The sequence below is a fragment of the Cebus imitator genome, unplaced genomic scaffold, assembly GCF_001604975.1.
Source record: "Cebus imitator isolate Cc_AM_T3 unplaced genomic scaffold, Cebus_imitator-1.0 Scaffold80, whole genome shotgun sequence".
Classification (NCBI taxonomy): Eukaryota; Metazoa; Chordata; class Mammalia; order Primates; family Cebidae; genus Cebus; species Cebus imitator.
In genome coordinates this window covers 7,267,454-7,287,126 of record NW_016107395.1, presented here as the reverse complement: position 1 = coordinate 7,287,126, position 19,673 = coordinate 7,267,454, and positions in this window count along the sequence as shown.

The following is a 19,673-nucleotide window of genomic DNA, read 5'->3' as shown; positions in this document are numbered from 1 at the left end:
CATTGACGGCATTCTATATGCAAGATCTTTTTAGTTTCATGCATTTTTCTATGGCTTTGTGTGTACCGTGCCTTTTTGTCTTTATGGAATGCCCTATGAAGAATGTCTAATTATCCCCTTCTCATATGAAGACACTGCAATTAATAACCAGGAAACCAAGTCTGTGCTCCCACAGCTCAGCAGTGACACCTGAGACCTTGAGAAATGTTGAGGGAATGTGTCCTCTTTCCGGGTCCACAAGGGGGCATAGTTTTAAGGGCAAGAACTTCCCAGCACCGTGCCCCTCTCCCCTCTCTCTCCATCCGGGAGATTTAACAGTCTCTGTTTTAATTTTTGTGTGTACAGGGAAGGGTCAAAAGTCAATCACTCCAGAGGAAGTTTAAAGGAACTCTTTTCATTGGTGGGGGGTGTTGGAGAAGGTGTGGGGTCTTGGAGAAGGTGGGGGTTCCTCCCAGGTTAAAAGTCCCCTTCTTCCACACCCCTTCGGACTCCATGTTTGCATCCCCTTCCACACACTCTCTCTTGTGTGAAAGCTCTCTCTCTTCTTCTCCTTTTTTATTTCTCTTTCTCTACCGAAATGAAATCACATTTCTGCAACACTGTTTGGGGTCTGGTATTGACTTTGCGAGTGCAACTGGTCCCCTCTCTTATTCTTGAGAGAGCAGGAGACCAATAACCTTGGAGAAACGTCCTCTCAGGGGAGCTAAGGGCTCCCTTGAACCCCTGAACCCTAACAATGTGATGCTTTCTTCTCAGGAGATTTTGCCTGACCGCAAAAGACCTACACTGCTTGAGTCTCAAATGGGTTTAGGAAGTGCGTCTCTATGATCATGCAATTTCATTTGCATAAATTTATCACATTTTTCCACATTGTGTTATAATTACCTGTTTGTTTATCAATACCTCTTGATTCTGAGCTGCTTGAAAACAAAAAATTCTATTTATTTAACTCTACTGACTGATTAAGCAGAACAGAGGATTCCAGCTGAGGGTGTATTCAATCATGTGGTCTAACTCTCCAGAGGCTTTGCACTAGGACATATCAGATTTTGAAACGGCCAATGTAATTATTGGGAATGAAAACTAGAGAACATTTCTTAGATCCATGCATGGATGAGTAGACTGTCCTGTCCCTTCTAATAAAACAGCAACAGCAGAGTGCTCTCTCCTAGTGTTCTTACCTAAACAAAGTGAACAAATAATTAAAGAGGAGCTAAGTAGCTAAGGTAGGTGAAAAATCCCTAGAGTAAAAGCCTCTGTGTTCTGACATTTAGAGGTCCCTTATATAGTGACAGCTTTAAGGTAACCATCATACCCTCCCACTCTAAAATAAATCCTATAAATTAACAAACCCACTCTTGTACACAGAGCCATGTAAACTTTTATTTGGGGTGGGGGCACCATTATTAAATGTGAGGGGATGTTTATAGAACACCAAAAATTTGAGAAAAACCTATGACATAAAAAGGGTTTAAATAAATAAAAACAACCTTCAGAGAAAGGAGAAAAAATTTGAAGAATAGGAAGTATAGAAATTAAACAAAGCAAAACAAATTCCTATGTGGAATTTTCACATACAGTTGAAAAGATATTATGTCTAAAAATCCAGAATAAAATATCAATAAGAGCTAACAAAAACAAGAAAGAACTTTTGGAAATTAAAATTTTTCTTCCAAATGTAACACTAAATATAAGAGTTACAAAGACAATTGCAGAGAATTCCTAAAGAAAAGCAAAAAGAAAACAGAATTCAAAACTTAAACAAAAAGAATATAAAAATTCAATATGGATGGCCAAAATCTGACCAATAGGAGTTTAATAAGACTCAATATGGAAAATGAAAAAAAAAAAAAAGATTCTTTCAAATAACCCAAGGAAATTTATCAAGCTAAAGAGAGAGATCTAAAAACTGGTCTATCAAAGCTAACAAGATTAGTGAACAATACCTTAGTAAACCTATTGTGGCGAAATGGTAGAACGACAAATTAATGACAATCACAAAGGGCAAATACTGAGTTTTTGCAGCACCATGACATTTTACAAAGATCCTTCCACTTTTTCTCATCCCCATACCTCTTTCCGTGACTTTATTGTTCTTGATCTTTCAACATTGCCTCTTTCAGCCCAACAGCTAAAACATTTTCCCCTCCATATTATTCCAGCATATACATACCCTAGGCCACTTCCTTCTTTACAGAAAGGTGATAAGTTGCACTGTCTGAAGCTCCGCCCTTGGGAAGAATTTTCCCTTACTGATGAAAGCCACCTTTGAGAGGGGCTGTGGTACCTGAGTGTTTGTATTTGGCTATCCCCCATGCCAAGTTGAACCATCTGAGAATAAACCTCATGCCATTTCCTCTTTGTTAGCATGTCTTGGCACTCTCCCATAAGGTCAATATGAGCCAAGAGAGTGGCATTGTTTCAATCATGGCAGATGATAGGGTTTCAGGGCCATCTCTTGATGCAACATTACTTATACCATGTGAACCTACTAAAGCTTGATTCCAGATATACTGCTTGCACTTTGTAATGGATTGCTGTTGGACCTACCTAATATTATGATTTGGTAGGTCTGATAGTAATCAGCTCATGATGGAGGACTCTGATTGCATGGTCATTTCAAGTCTCCATGTTTGGGAAGTTTCTATCAGGACCCACAGCATGCCTACAGTTGCTTTTTGAGTGACGTATAGTTTTCCACTGAAGACAGTACAGTTAGCTCCAGAACTTTAGGAGTCCTTGGAATGACACTCATATTGGCATTTGCCAATCACACTGAATCCTTCTCTATGGAGACATTCTCATAGCACTGGATCTGCTGTTTCTATGGTTCAGGTGTCAGGAATGCTTGTACTGAAGTTTAAACCTGTAGAAAAATCTTTTGTAGCTCTGGCCCCATTCAAATCAAGCAGCCTTCCTTGTTACCCAATAAATTAAGTGTAACAAGATTCACCAGTACACACTATGCTACTTTCACGTTCAAAGTGAAAACCTATTCAAGTCCTCTGAGAAGTTGATGCCAAAATGATGTTAGATTTATTAGGGAAAATGCCTATAAAAGATTAAAGGAGGGAGTGAAATAAGATGGTGAGAGATCTAACACTTGTGAAAGAGAGGGGGAAAGGGAAAGGATTGGGTAGTGTATTACTGTTCTGTTATTGTTGCAACAAGCTACCACAAACTCAGTGGCTTAACACAATACAACTTTGTGATATCACAATTTCATATATCAGAAGTCTAATGCAGGACTCAGTTAAAATCAGGCTAAAATCAATCCATAGACGGAGGGGGCTGCATTCCTTTCTGGAGGTTCTAGGGGAGAATCAGTTTCCTTGCTTACTTAGGTTACTTACAAAATTTAGATCCTTCAGTTCTAGCAGGAACCTTTTTTTTTTTTTTTTTTTTTTTTGCTAACAGTAAACTGAAGGACATTTCCATTATTAAACGGTCAACCCTGTTCCTTGTTTCATGGATCTCTTCTGCCATTATCAAAGCCAGAAATGACATGTTAAATTCCTTTCATGCTTTGTATATATTCTGATTCTTCTTCTGTTATACCTTCTGGACTTTACCTGGGAAAGGTTCTGAGTTTCCAGTGCTCTTGTGATTACATTTGGTCCATCCATGTAATCCAGGATAATTTCTCAATTTTAATCACATCTTCAAATCCCCTTTTGCCAGTTAAGAACATATTCACAGGTACTGAGATTTGGGGTCGGATGTCTTTAACAGGGTCATTATCCAGACAACAATACTCTTCCAAAATGTTTTGGCTAGGCTTATAGATAGTTATCAAGCTAGATTTGTTAAGGGAACTTGCATCTTGTGGGGACTGGACTGTGTCAGTACCCTTGCTAGGCTCAGTCACTAGCTGGAGTGTGGACTCTGCAAATACGGTAGAAGACTCAGTGGAAGAACAGCTGATGATGTTAGTCAGTTATGGCTCCTGAAGCAGACCTGAAAAGAACATTTTTATGGCTGTCAAAAGACCTATTAAATATTGCAATTCTTTCTTACCGGTTAGTTGGTTATGTTTCCAATTGCCTACTGTAATCTCCCATGATTCATGTGGGTTTTGCAGATTCCTGACTAGTGAATTAAATTGAAATATAATTAATACATTTTCAGGGAGATGGGCTACCCAGAATCCCTTTCAGGGAAGCTTTGAATGCAATGTGGTTAGTGGATAACCTCCAACATCAAGCTTTTGCAGAGTCTGCCTTAGTTTCAGAGAATTGCTTTGCTGAGATTATGCCCATCCAATAATTGGCCAAGGTAGAAAAAATATCAATGATTTAATCCAACAGGAGACACTTTCACAAACATAGTAATTCCAGAATTCCCAGCTGGCTTAACCAAAGCTTAATCAGTCTTTACTGAATTTAGAGTTCCTCTTCTTTCCATATATGTTTTACACTCTTTCTTTTCATAGGTACTGGTGTCACGTAAATATATTAATATATAATATAATATTATATATTAATTATTTTAGCCAGGTTCTAGAAAATCCAACTTACCTCAGATAAAAACTGTCAACTCTTCATTCCTTGTCTTTAAAAGTGGCACTAATCACTGCTACCCCTTATCTAAAGAAAAGTACTATTTTTTAATTTACTATACTGGCTGGCAGAGATGGGAAGCCTTCCCTACTACAATACTTTTACTATACAAACGAGGAACAAATATGAGCATTCTTGCAACTATTAAGTACAGTAGGTCCTCAAAAAACATTGTTTCATCCAATGTCAATGCATTATAATGTTGACAAGAAAGAAATAATTGATACCGAGTCAGGGCCATTTTCTGTGTGGAGTTGCATGTTCTCCTCATGTCTGCATGGGTTTTCTACATGTATTCTGGTTTCCTCCCACATCCCAAAGATGTGCATGTTAGATGAATTCATGTGTCTATATGGTTCAGTCTGGGTAGGTGCAGGTGCAGGTGTCATGCGATGGGTCTTATCCAGGGTGGGTTCCTGTCCTGTTCCCTGAGCTGCTGGGATAGGCCACTTACATCCCCAAACTAGAATAATTCTTTCACTTATTCTTGGTAATCTTTCTCAAATGTATATATGTCACATTTACTTCAATGTTTAATATGGAGTGTTTTTGTCTTTATTTAGCAGTTTGGTGATTTTTTCGTGACCAGAAATATGCCATAAGAACTTAACTCTTATTTATGTCAATTAACCTATGGTTAAATTGGTTTCTTTATACATTGTCATTGTGCTTAAAGCTGCAGTTTCCAAGAAGCTATTCATGATATTAAGTGAGGGTTTATTGTATATCCATTTCAACTATGTATTTGTAATCTGGCAAAATGTCCAATGGACACAGCGGTGCACTGGAGTTGGCTCGTACTGCCTCACAGGAGCTAATCACACACATCGCCCAGCTCTGTGCTCGGTGTTGTCGTGTTCGTAGCTCGAAACTAGCTATGGTGGGAGTATTTACACCGCCGATATGTGTTGTCAGAGACCTGATGCACAAACATGTACCAGTACACTACTTACCAGATGTATCTGCTGACCCAGTAGACCCCATTGTGAGGTGGACCTGAGCACAGGCTTTATTTGTTACATGACCTGTATGTGCTACTCTTAGAATGAGGCATGACGGCACTGCTTCCTCCAATACCAGTATCAACTTAAATCTTTCACAAAACAACCCTTAAAGGACTTGGAGACTGTCCTTTCCTGCTGCCTAGTTACTCTTTGAAGAAGTACTTAGGGGGAGTCACTATGGTATATATTTACTGTGGTATCGCAGGATCTTTCTTCATGGAGATCCAACTTTAATAGGTTCTGGGTCTAAAACTTAGGTTTGATAAGTGAGCAAAACTTGTGACATATTTAGAATTACAAATTTCATTATTCTATTTATCCCTTTTTAATACTCTTTGATTATATGTATATGTTGATTGATAATATTTATTTCTTAGCTACTTAATATTCTGTGAGCAATCTAAATAAATTTCTGGGTGTCATACACTCCTGAGTGTCCTTCCAAGTTTGCTACTCATTACATCAATTATACCCACCTTGGTTCACACAGTTAAATGCTAAAACCTGACTTCTGATATTCCACAATGCATTACTGTCACTACTACTAGAGCTGTGGGCTTTATAACACATCTCCTAACAGGAATCTCAATACACAGCCCACAGGCACTGATGCTTGTCCCATCCACATTAGTACAGTTCTCGTTGCCTTGGTAAACACATTTTCCTCCAGGCTCTCCAAAAGAACGTAGTCAGCTGGTGAGTTTTCTAATTTTCTGCTGCACATCTTTTATAGCATGCTTACTTTTCTGAGTCTTTTGTTCTCTTCCTACCTAGACTGCCATAGCAGATCTAAGATTTCTGTTTCTTTTATTGTGGACAATCACTTTTTTCATTTCCAAAACCAATATCAGGAGTGTATTAAACCTGTCAATTAGGGCCCTTGAAAATGTGTAAAATCATATGCCATTGGAGAGTACTTCCATATCACCAACCTCTCCTTTATCCAGCTTTATCTGGTAGTACCGTTTAATCTAGTACCCTCGGGAGACATTCTCAGCCATACTGTTCTCTTTCCTGCAGTTACATGTTAGCTGGGTCCTACAAGTTCTTTGATATATGAATCTTTTCTTCTATTACCAAGCTCAGCATTTCTCCAGGTGGGTTATGCTGAGGTTTTACCATAATAATTGACCCGAAGAATAAGAAGACAAAATAGCAATAGGGCAAAGTTGAGGTAGACCATGACGTACCAAGAACTGTTACAAGATACTTGCTTCATCTGAAGACTCTACATAGTTTTTAACAAAAGGAGCCTCTTTTTAAAAAATGTGATTATTCTATAGGTCCAGAAGGTTCAGATGAATCTGGTAATTAAAATTCTCAAGTGCAACTACTCATATAATTGTATCTCAAATTTCAGTGTTTTTCTTTTTTTTTAACTTTCTAGTAGGACCTTGATATTTTGTAGACTTGCGTAAGATGAAGTTCTTTCACTTTTACTACTAACTCCAGAATATACCTTTAATGATTCTAACTTCCTGCTGTAGGAGTCAAATGTCTTTTTACATGTTGCCAAGTAGGCCCTCATACTTGTCTTAAAATTTGTAGATTAATAGACTTTAGCCTATCATGTTTCTCCCACATGAATGAGTAACAATGAACATCAGCCTTTCAATTACTCAGCCATTGTAATTGTTATTTGGCCCATATGCCTTTAATGCCTGAGATATTGGACCCCTATGATATGTAATACAAGCGAGATTTTGATGTGTAATTTTTACTTTCGGTACAGCATTTGTTATGGTTGTCTTGACCTCTTAAGAGTATTGGGTAGTGTTCCATTTTCCTCTATTTTGTTAAATAGTTTGTTTGAGATTTCTGTTATACATTCACAAAATGTTTGCTAAAATTCATCAGTGAAACCACCTGGCCTGGAGTTTTCCTTATGGAAGGTCATTAATGACAAATTTAATTTTTTAATAGATATAATACTATTTAAATGTTCTATTTTGTCTTTTAGTTGGTACATTGCTTTTGTAATGGAATATTTTATTTTATCTGCATGGTAATGATAAAGTTGTTTATAACAAAATCTTATTAACTTCTTCAGAATATCTAAAATCATAGATTTTTCATTACTGACATTGGCAGTGTGTGTCTTCTTTTTTCTTTTACTTTTCTTTGTGCTACCCTCCTCCCTTCCCTTTCCCTTTCCCTTCCCTTCCTTCCTGTGATGGTTAATACTGAGTGGCAACTTGATTGGATTGAGGAATACAGAATTTTAATCCTGGGTGTGTCTGTGTGGGTGTTGCCCAAAAGAGATTAACGTTGAGTCAGTGGGCTGGGGAAGGCAGATCCACCCTTCATATGGTGGCAACAATCTAATCAGCTTCCAGCAAATATAAAGCAGGCAGAAAAAAATGAAAAGGTGAGGTGGTCCTAGCCTCCCAGCCTACATCTTTCTCCCTTGCTGGGTGTTTCCTGCCCTCAAACGTCAGACTCCAGGTTCTTCAGTTTTGGACCTCCGCCTGGCTATCGCTGCTCCTCAGCTCGCTAACAGCCTATTGTGGGACCCTGTGACCACGTAAATTAACACTTAATAAACTCCCTTTTATATAGATATAGATAGATATAGATATCCCTCTTAGAGGGACAGAACCAATAGGAGATATATATATATAAAATTATATCTCCTTACTCTCCTCCTTTTTTTCTGTTAATCTAGATGGGTATTTATCAATTAATTTTCTTAATCTTTGTTAGATTTGGCAAGTTTTTCCTTTATTTTGTTTACTTTCTTTTATATTGACTTCAACTCTTATATTTGTTGTTTCTTACTAACTCTTGGCTTACTATATTTCTGTTTTCTGTATTCTTAACATAGAATCTTATGTCATTGACTTTAGACATCCTCCCAAATATAAGCATTAAAAGCGATACATTTTCCTCTAGTTACAACTTCGTCTGCACTTTGCATATTTTATTAACATGTTGCGGTTTTTCTTTCATTCTGTGCAAAATATAATTTTCTTTCAGTTTATTCTTTTTGCAGGAATTATATTTAAGTTTGTTTCATATTTGGCATGGTCATTGGGGTTTGCTACATATAAGTATTTCCTTGGCCTCTCTCCTGAACCAGATTCTTCATGAGTGAAGCTCATGAGTGAATTATTATTTGAAAACTTCTCCTAGTTTCATTTATGTAGCCAAATGGGCACTGGTCCATGGGTCAGCCTTGAGAATCACTGCTTTTCTCTACTGACTCCTGATGAGCTTGCTGATTTAGCTCCTGTTTGTCTCTACCACTAACCAGCATGTCTTTTTAGATATTAGAGATATTACCTTCCATATCTCTCTCATTTAGACTTTCAAGAAAAAAATTAGATCACTTCTACCAAACACAAATTTTAATAAGCAGCCATACATAAATTTATATTTCTATATGTACATATATATGAAAATTTGTATATATGTGTGTTTCTGTATGTATATATGCTAATATATATGTTCACATGCAATTGCACCCATACAAATGCAATTATACATGAGCAAATATTTTTTTTCCAATTTATCCTTTGTTCAAAGGGTCCAGTTCTTGATCTTCCTTTTACAGCATTTCTACTCTTTTTCTGTCGTTTTTGAATTCACATGTTTCCATCAACATTTGCGATTCATTAAACACAATGGTTCTGTTTTGCTCTTTGTAAAAAGAAGAATTATCCTGGGTAAAGATGATAAAAAGAGCTAAATTTACTGATTGGTCTATCGGTTTTGGTTCCAGTCGTACTGAAAATATAACAGCATAGCAGAAAGATTCGGAAAGCTCCAACTTGTTTGAAAATTCATTCCAACCCTGTGCTGACTGACCTGCAGGATAAACAGACTGCCAAGTCCAACAGCTTTGGCATTTCCTTAGTGTCAAGATTTACTTCAATGATCTTTGGATCTTATGAGACCTCAGACACATAATTATCTCCCTCTCTCTCCTCCTTCTGCAGCATAATGTAGATGCCTCTCATGGAGACTCTTCGAATCTGCTTCATCAGATGCATGGGCTTGTTGCAGAGCTTCTCGCAAGGAATGATAGTGATGTACTTGCTCATGTGTAATTTCTATAGTACTTCTCTATGATGACACAGTCACCATTATGGCTTTGGGAAAACACTGTTGGTACAAATGCTATTGGTGGGTACCTCGTAAAAGAGCTCAGTCTACTTTTGTTAATTCCTTTCGTATACCTAATTTTTTTTAGCAGATACATTTTCCTATAAGTTATGTCAGCAGGTGAAAAAAAAATGTCTTCATCAGACAGAAAACAGAGATTAAGCTTGTCCACTGAAATCACCTATGTGGAAGTGATAGATCTAATTGATATTGCTGAAATTTTTAGAGCAGCAGGACTAGCTGCACATTAGAAGAAAAAAACATTTTTGAGAAGTAGAGTTTAGTGGAGCTCACTGGTGAAAATTGGAAGTTAGTGTCAGCATTGAGTTCATTGTTCTCAGCATGGAAGCCTTTGATTCTGATTAGAAGATTTACTCCTTGGCATAAGAAGATAATTTTAACTCAGCAATGTGTCATAAAGGATGGATAATTCTTCAACAACATTAAAATAATACTGTACTGCTTCTTTGCACTACTGAACGAAGATCCATCTCTGAAAATAAATTTGTGGACATTCATTTACCACTTTTGCTCATCTGTCTATAGCTTACAGAGAAGGAAAAGTCTGAATCATTTTACCTACATCTTGAGAACCACTGCTATAAAGAAAATCATAGTAGTCCCATTCCTTTGTAAATAAAACATGAAGGGTAATCAGCTAAGGGATTTATTTTCTTCTATCTTAGAAAGAGACAACAAAAATAAACAGTCTCCTTGTTTTGTTTCTAGATGCTGTCATGTCTGCATGTTAGCCACAGAATTGCAGCAACCACTCTAGTATCATGCACAGAATTAAAGAGACATGCTCAAGATGGCAGAGAGGAAAAAGGAGGGACCATCATTCAATTACCTAATGATATTGCCAATTCACTGAATTAATAAAGCCTTGAGCCATACCGACTCCTAACTCCTTATTATTTGAGACAATAAATCCAAAATTATTGGGAGAAATAAAGAGATTTTTCTTAAATCTCTTGTTTAAGCTATTTTAAACCGGTTCTTCAATTACTTGCTGCCAAATGGCTTGTAACTGATTTGCATGGATTAATACATCTTTCCTTTATATGAAATCTTGACATAAGCAAAGCAAGTATCAGTAGCTCCATTTTTAGAATGAGAATTCCGCAGTTCAGAAAAACTGAATGAACTTCATAATAAATAGTAATTCCTAGTTATTAGAAAATCTATGTTAAAGTTCTGCTAATTAATCCTGAAGGTTAAGGAATATTTAACACACAAGGTCACATGGTCTTTCAAAAAGAACACGTGCAGAATCACTGAATGCTAATGATTAGACTGTTACTATATAGTACCCTTCTCCAGAAAGACATTTTAAAGGAGAATATTATCTACTCTCTGTAGGTAGCTAGATATAAAAAGTGATAATAGAATGATTACTTAAGTACGAAATACCACTTATGGTACGTTTAGTATTTAACTTCCTTACTTGTTCATTTTTAATGTGTAAATATTAATTCATTCAACACACATGTATTGAGTGCCTTCTATGTGCCATGAACTGTATTAGGCACTGGTGTTGAAAAGATAAAGTATAGATAGCTTTGCCTGGAAAAATATTACAGATATATAAAAAATAAGTGGGATGTGATGTTTCCAGTCCTGTAGATTTGATCCTGGATGCCATTCTTTTCTGACCCAGGGATCCAGACATGATTAGCAATGGGAGGACAAGCTAACGGATCCAGTGGATAAATCTGAAAGGTAATACTATTAGTGGTTAGGATCTATGTGTCAGGGAAGAACCTCAACCTCATAGTGGTTGGCAAGGAATATCAATACTTTAAAGGCAATAAGTAAGCAAACAAGCATATTGGCTTGCCACAACCTCATAAGTGTTGAAAGTAGACAGTGAGTCTCAGTGATTCAGATTATGACAGTTTATTGCTCACAGCACAGCGAAGAGTACAAGCACCAACATTGTGGCAGTGGCTCCCTTAAGCACCACAAGTGAGCAATGGACCATATAATGGCCTCACACTTAGTAGGTTGCATTACAACAAAGGAACAAAGGGGCAAAAGCTCAATGCTTATTGCAGCAATAGGTCAAGTTGTAAGTAAGCCAATCCATTTCTCTTGGAGAGTAAGCTCTCAGATGGCTGTCATGCTGTGGTTTCCTTGACCTACTTAATTGCCTGTGTAACTACCTACAAAATTGGCTCAGCATCAATGAATGGTGAGATTTGCAATATGACATACTCGGCAAAGATATGTTGGGAGACTTGGGGCCAATTGTAGATTGCATTTCATTAATAGTTTGCTTACAGAAAGAATTTCTGGATTCAAGAAAGTCTGCCATTTACCTGTACCACTAACTTAAGCCTTTATGGACTTGAGTAACTCATTCCACATCTTTATTTCCCCATTTGTAATATAAGATTGTAACGTGGGCCTCCTGCTAATGGGATTGCTTAAAATCAGTCTTGGTATATAGTAAGTGCTAAATAAATGTTCACTTTTACTTCAGTGTGATAATATTTTCAGGTTACTGGAAGAGAATTAGTATAATTAAAATTTTTAAAATGGCAATTGTAGTTTTTCAGAAGTAAGCTAAAGTGTGCATGAAGACTTATTTTTGGACAGAAGAAATCTGTTGAATAAGAAAGAGGAAGATGACAAATATCCCCAAGTGGACACAAAGACCAAAGAGTCTATGTAAGTGGATCATTTGTAATTTCAATAAACTTGTATATTTCAGTTAAGAATCAATGCCTACATCCGCCCAATTTCTTGTATATGAAGTTGCTTCACTTGTTTAATTTACAAAATTGAGCATTTTCTTTTATCTGGTAACTCAGAGGTCAATACCTCTGATTTAAAAATTGATATATTGACTTGTAGAAATTTCAGCAAAAGACACAATCAGTTAAAGTCTTGACAAAAAAGTGTACATTTATGTCCTTTTTATTATATTGCATATAATATTTCTACTCTAGACATCTTAATAATAATGACAATACAATAATATTCAGATGATAGAATTACTGAGTGCCTACTCTGTGCCTGGTATTATCTTCAGTTGTTAAGTACTGTGAACAGACTAATTCATTTAATTCTAAAAAATATCATATGAATGAGTATCAGTGTTACCTCATTTTATAGCTCAGAAAACTAAGGCTTAGAGTAAGCACTCTGTTCAATGTCACACTACTGGTAAGTAGCTAAACTATGACTCAGGCAGCTGGACTTCAGAAAGCACACACTTAACCAACATCTAAGAAGAAAGACAAAACCTGCTAGCATGTCAAGCAAGCAGATTATTTCCTCTAAAAATATGATCCATTTTTTGATATATATACCTTAGTAATTTATGCATGGGTTTTTCATGCTCAGTAGGTCAATCCTTAATGAGCAAATCATTTTGAGAAGCCTTTCACAAATTTACTACTAGAACTCCAATGACCTATTTGCTGACCTGGAAGTTTGGTGTCAAAAGTTCTTGCTGATCTTTAACCATGCATATCTTATAGATTCTCAGTCTAGTAAAAGGACTTGGTAGATTTATGGATTTATTTATTGTAAATTACTCACAAGAGAGAGATTTCATTGTAAAACACTCTCTGGTATTGATTCAGTAAAATGAGGGTGTCATCATTAAACAAATCTTCCCAAACATCCATGCTATTAAAACTAATTGACCATGTCTTTTCTTTAAGGAGATTAGCTGTCCATTTCATGTGCTTTCTAAGAAAGGTTTTATCTGGGATTTCTACCCTATTCACACAGTATCTCAGAGTGACACCTCTTACTTGGGGCGTAGAGGTTTTCCCCGTCTTTGGATAAAAGGAAATTATCTAGAAATACTAAAAACAACTAGGACTTTAAAAATTAATTTTCATTTTAATATATATTATCTATTTAAAAATTATAATTATCTAAACCACTAGAAATCTGATTTTTAAGAAAGAAATATTTTATTTATGTTATTTTCTATGAAACATTTTGAAATTTTCTTGTCAATGCTATTAATTTTTCTCAGCGACTTTGTATCAATTCCTTTCTTTGACTAACAACTTAAGAGTTAGGGTTGTTGTCCTTGTTCTCTCAACTTTTAAATTTGTTATTTATTATTAAATATTTATGATTATATATAAAGAATATCTTACTTTTAAAATTATTATTATTAATTTATGTGGGTGCCTAAAAAAAAGAATGTCCTCTTTGTTCTTGATTGCCTCTTGAGACAATGATTCTCCAGCTCAACTATTTAAAATAAACGAAACTAGCTATTCATCAGGGCTAATATGTTTTAGTCAAATCGTTCTCTCCCTCTTTGGAATAAAAGTGTAAACTGGCATGTAACTCGTGGTTTCCTGTATCAGCTGTGGACATGTCAATATCCACATGACCGATTCATTCGATTTTCTGACTTCTAAGTTTCTTTATACTTTATATCGACTTCATTCATACTACTAAAGTTACACTTTTACCCACCAGAAACTACCCTACCATTCCAAATCCTTGAAAAAAACATGAGATTCTCTGACAAATTATTCAAGAGCTCTACTATTTCCATGAAAACTTTTTCTTGACTTCCTCTTGTGAATCGTCTTCTTTCTATCACTCTAGGCCTGTCTTCTAATTTTTATTGATAACCAGCTTAGGGTCATGATCTATCACTTTGGTAGCAATCTTGCTTAGGGTCATGAGCTATCATTTTGGTAACAATCTTGCTGCTTTATCTTGTATTATCAATTGGAAAAACCATCAACCTTTGATGAGCAAAAATTTACTTACTCTCTATTATCTTGCGGTTGATCATTGCTCAAGAAAATTATGAATTAATATAGATTAGTACCATTGTCAAATTGTTATTACCAAACTCAAATGTTCTTTAATGAGTACAGAAATTCTATTAGGTTTTTCTAATTGATTATTCAAGCATGCAATGCAAAAGCTATTTCAAAATTTCTTTACTTTTCAAAAAATCTCTGATTTTAGCAATCTACCACTCTCAACAAATGAGCATGTTTTCAAGATCACGGAAAAAATAGAAAACATGAAAAAAAATTCACTCTTTCATTTTTGGGCAACTGTGCTTATTTTATCCTCATTTTCCTTCTTTAAAGAGAGGTTATCTTCCTTGCTCTTCCCAATTTTTCTACCTTTGCTTTGGATTCTAAACATTCTAAATTACTCCACGATTAGGAAGGATGGTAATTTACAGGCCTCTTTGTCCTCATTCTGTGTATGGAGACATTTTTAAGGCCAAAGGAGAAAGACCTGTTTGTACTATGTAATAGGACCTATAATATGTTGCCCAAGAAAAAGGATAAATATCCCTTTGCAAATAATTTTCATGTAATTGACCTACAAAGGGCAAGATCAAAATCATACTCGAATAAAAAATATAATCTACTGAAACGATACTAGACTCTGTTAGCCCTGGAATAACATTTATGTTTCCTTGGTCAAGAGTGGTTTGATTTTTAGATAAACAAGTGAAAAACCTAGCCATAACTATCCTTGGTTAGAGAAGGAAGCTAGAATAAGAGCATCTACTCTTACTCTCACTTCTGGCCCTGTAGGCCACATTTTCTATTTGTAATCACAAGCAGTATATAAAGAAAGCCTCATTGATATCTGGAGTAAGTTCAAACACTTTACTCTGTAAGACACAAAGGGAGACCAAGATGGTATAGGAGAATGTTAGTGAGGGTGGGGGAATGCAATGCTCTTTGGGGAAAAGTGGATTTCCTAAGGGCAGATGTGGAGCATCAGATCTGGAAACTTGAAAAGGGGAAATGAGAGAGCAGGAGACAAGAACTATTCATACAAAGATTCAAGTTTGTGAATCAGGAGGGAATAGTGAAAAATCAAAAGAATCTTCTCTATTTTTTGTAGGCTGTATCATTCTATTGAGAACACTTGAGTCTTCATGGAAGAACTTGGTAACTTGGGCTGTGCTCTGTTTGAAAAAATTACTCTAACAAAATTTCTCAAGAACAGGGATATAATTGCTTCTTTCCCTTCTTGAAGAGACTGGTAGAGGCAGAGGCAAAGCTTTCTTGGCTAACAGATTGTTTTTCTTTTAAACAATTGTTATAGAAATAGAGACAGGGTTATGCTTTATCATTCAAGCTGAGGGTGGTTGCATGATCACTCACTACAGCCTTGAACTCCTGAACTCAAGTGATCCTCTGAAGTAGCATTCAAACGGTTTTTCAATTTTTCAAAAACACCTTTTTCTTGGCATTGGCAATGGCACGTTCTCCACCTTTTCTCATGCTTTTTGACTACTTCTTCCCAGCCTTCTTCCAATACATTTTTTTATACCTGATTCCTAAGTGTTTTCATTGTTCTTTCATGTTCTACTCTATCTTTAGACTATCTCCTCTATACCTGTGGCTTCAATTACTGTCTCTAGGACAATGATTCTGAAATTTCTATCTTCGGCTTTGAATACTCCTTTGATTTCCAGATCTTATCCCATGAGCTACCTACATATTTACTTGGATATCTTGAAGTCACTTAAATTCTACATGTGAGAATTGAACTCATGGCCTTCTTTCCAAACTTTATCATCTTCCAATGTTACCTTGTATGGTAAAGTGACATAATGATACTGAATTAATAGATTTAGAAGTAGTGATAATAGAGATTTGATTTATCTTTAAGAGTTTCTTTTTCTCTCTCCTTCCCTTTCTTCCTTCCTTCCTTTCTTTCCTTCTTTCTAATTGACAAAAGAATGAAATAAGGGTATAGCATAATATTTTGATCTATGCATACATTGTAGAAAAATTCAGTCAAGCTAATTAACATATTTTTCATCTAATCAACTACTCATTTTTTGTAATGAGAACTTTAAAAATTATTTCCTCAGCAATTTTGAAATATGTAGTACATTATTATTAAATATTATTACTAAATGTGGTCACCATGTAGTGCAATTGATGGCTAAAACTTATTTTTCCAACCTAACTGAGACTTTGTACGCTTTGATGAACATCTTCCTTCCCTTTCTCCATTCTTTTCTCTCTCTCCCCAGCCTCTGGTAACTACTTTCCTACTGTCTGTTTTTATAAGATTGACCTTTTTAGATTCCACGTATAAGTGAGATCATGTAGTATTTGTTTCTGGGTCTGGCTTATTTTACTTAGCATAATATCCTTCAGTACCATCAATATGGTTGTGAATGACAGAATTCTCTACTTTTTAAAGGTTGTATAGGATTCCATGGTGTATATATACCATATTTTCTTTATTTATTTATCCATTGGTGAACATTAAGTTACTCCATAGCTTGGCTATTGCCAATAATGCTGAAATGAACATGGGAGTGCAGCTATCTTTTGAACATACTGATTTTAATCCCTTTGGTTATATACCCAGAAGTGGGATTTTATACTCAACTGCTTTTCAACAAAGCTTCCAAGAACACATGGTGGAGAAAGGACAGTGTCTTTAATAAATGGTGTTGGAGAAAATGAATATCCACATGCAGAAGAATAAAATTGAATCCTTATCTCACACCATATACAAAAATTAACTCAAAATGGATTAAAGACTTAAACATAAGACCTAAAAGTATAAACCTACCAGAAGAAAACATAGAGAAAAAGCTCCATGACATTGGTCTGTGATAATTTATTGGCTAGGACTCCAAAAGCACAAGCAACAAAAGCAAAAATAGACTCTTAACTAAAAATAAAATTCCAAGCTCTCAACTGGCTGAGTAGATTCCCTTTTGGCCAAGGGGGTTACAAAAACCTGAAAAGTTAATTCAGGCCAGAAGAAGGGGGTGTTAATCACACCCCATTATGTTCTCTCCCTTTTGGAGTTTAGAAATAACTGAGCAGCATTAACATTAAAATGGAGATCCTGAGACTGACAGGGCATACTCTTTCTAACAATATAATGCTAACTCCATCCTGATTCTGGTAAAACATCATATGACAGATAACAAGTCCAAAAGAAAATCAAGTCATTTTATCACAAAATATATTTCTTTGGCATAATTTGGAATGGGCTTGCAAAGCCATCTCTTGCAGGAAAAATTTACTGTAGAGAATCACCTTGTCTTTCCAGGTCTTTCCTAATAAAAAAGAGATTTAACTAGGCCTGACACTTTTATAGGTCTGATAAGAGACATTTAACACCTAGCTTATCTGACGCCTACCACAAAGGGGCTTAATCTACAAAACAATGACCTTGTGTTCCATCTCCCCCTCTGTCTTAACTCCAAGCAGTTCTTTCTGCTGACCTCAAATCTTTGGACAGACCTTATGTCTTTGAACCCATTGACAATCAGGAAATATTGGAATCCACCTATCACCTGGACCTGGAAGACCACCCCCCCGATCCCCTTCAAGATGTCCCAACTTTCTGGACCAAATAAATGTATACCTTACATGTATTAATTATGTCTCTGCCTATAACTTCTGTTCTTCTCAAATGCATAAAATTGAGCTCTGACCCAACTACCTTGGGCACATGTTTCAGAATCTCCTGAGGCTGTGTCATGGGTCATGGTCCTCACATATGGCTCAGAATAAACTGCTTTAATTATTTTACAGAGTTTGGCTTTTTGCATCAACAAGACAAATGAAATTCCATCAAACTCAGAAGCTTCTGCATGGCAAAGAAGTTAATCAAGTGAAAAGACAACCCATAGATTGGGAACAAATGTTTCAAAACCATACATTTCATAATGAGCTAATATGCAAAATGTGTAAGAAACTCAAACAACTCAATAGCAAGAAAACAAATAACCCAGTTAAAAAAAATGCCACAGTGGCTCATACCTGTAATCTCAGGACTTTGGGAGGCCAAGCCAGGCAGATCACCTGAGATCGGAAGTATGAGACCAGCCTAACCAGATGGAGAAACCCCATCTCAACCAAAAATACAAATTTAGCTGGGTGTAGTGGCACATGCCTGTAATCCAAGTTATTCAGGAGGTTGAGGCAGAAGAATCTCTTGCACCCAGGAGGCAGAGGTTGCGGTGAGCTGAGATTGCGCCATTGCACTCCAGCCTGGACAACAAGAGGGAAACTCCATCTCAATAAAACATTTAAAACAGCCAAAGGATTCAAACAAACATTTCTCAAAAGAGATATAAATGATCAAAAGATTTATGAAATAATGCTCAACATCTATAATCATCATGGAAATGTAAATTAAAACCACAATAAGATACCATGTGACACCTGTTAGCATGGTTATGATCAAAAAGACAAAATATAACAACTGTTGGTGAGGCTATGAAGCGAAGAGAACCCTTGTATACTGTTACAGAAAATGCAAATCAGTGCAGCTATTTTGGAAAGTAGTATAATGGGTCCTCAAAAAACAAAAAATAGAGTTATCACAAGAAGGAATTCCTTAAAAGAGAAATTTGTAAATGAATACAGTTTCCAGAGTGAATTCTCACATTGCAATAAGATAGCTCCTTAATTCTTATTGCAGGCTATTCTGGTCAGTTGAATGAAAATAAATTTTACTTTGTTCGTAATATATTGCTGTAATGTTAGGTTTTTAAAATAACCTTTTTACTGATGTCATCTGAAAATCTTAAGGCATCATAGCCATACATTGATGTAAATATAGGACATTTACCTTTTAGGTGAAGTTCTTTTTTTTTCTTGTGGGAAGCATTTCAGGTCCTGGACTCCTCTGTAATCCTTTGTCCCCACAGGTGGACATTGCCCAGCTAATCCTCTATTCCTTCCGCATTTTCAGTGGCTCTGTGTCACAACTTGCTCAGCACCTTCTACTATCAAGCACTGAATCATTTTCAATTTTTCAGGCTCACAGTAGTGCTGGAGGAAACATCTGCATCTGTAAATCTCTATTTTTCTTAAACCTTTATTTTAGGTTCAGGGGTACATGTGAAGGTTTGTTATGGAGGCAAACTCAAGTTACTGCAGTTTATTGTACAGGTTATTTCATTACTCAGGCATTAAGCCTAGGATCCAACAGTTATTTTTTTCTGTTTCTCTCCCTCCTATCCTCAAGTAGACCCCAGTGTCTGCTGTTCCCTTCTTTG